At 37.0% G+C, this 449-nt stretch overlaps 1 long non-coding RNA gene across 1 annotated transcript in view; it reads right to left on the minus strand.

Annotated features, from left to right (window-relative positions):
- LOC110428055 (uncharacterized) overlaps positions 1–112 on the minus strand; it is a 1,403-nt gene extending 1,291 nt beyond the window's left edge. The window contains exon 1 of the long non-coding RNA XR_002446400.1: positions 4–112. This is a non-coding gene — a long non-coding RNA (uncharacterized LOC110428055). The remainder of the gene's footprint in view (positions 1–3) is intronic.
- Positions 113–449: the final 337 nt, after the last annotated feature.

Genomic DNA, 449 nt, shown 5'->3' on the forward strand with positions numbered 1-449 from the left:
TACCTTCCTTAGCTTGGAACCACTAGGCCAAACCTTCTTTGTCTTTTTCTTCTTTCTCTTTTCTTTCTTTCTCTTTTCTTCCTTTCTCTCTTTGCTTCTAAGCTGATTCTTTCTCTTTTTCTTTCCAAGAGTGTGGGTTTTTCTAGGCAAAGTCATTTTTCCATTTCTTGGTGTGGGCAGATTCTCCCAAGTTCCCCACACTCAAATTTCTTTTCCTTTCTTCTCTCATGGGCAGATTGCCCAAGGCTTGGTCATTTTGTCATTTTGCTTTTACTTTCATGTGGTTAAAATCACAAGGTAAAAAGGCTTTTGAAAGTTTTTCACCTGCCACCATCATTGTCCATTCTTTCTCCATTATTTTCTTTTTTTTTCTCTTTACATGTCATGCAATCAATTCTTCTCTTTGTTATTAACGCCATCTCTCATTGGTGGCTTATTCATGCAATGTT

Source organism: Theobroma umbraticum, unplaced genomic scaffold, assembly GCF_002168275.2.
Source record: "Theobroma umbraticum cultivar Fairchild unplaced genomic scaffold, ASM216827v3 scaffold_77.0, whole genome shotgun sequence".
NCBI lineage: Eukaryota > Viridiplantae > Streptophyta > Magnoliopsida > Malvales > Malvaceae > Theobroma > Theobroma umbraticum.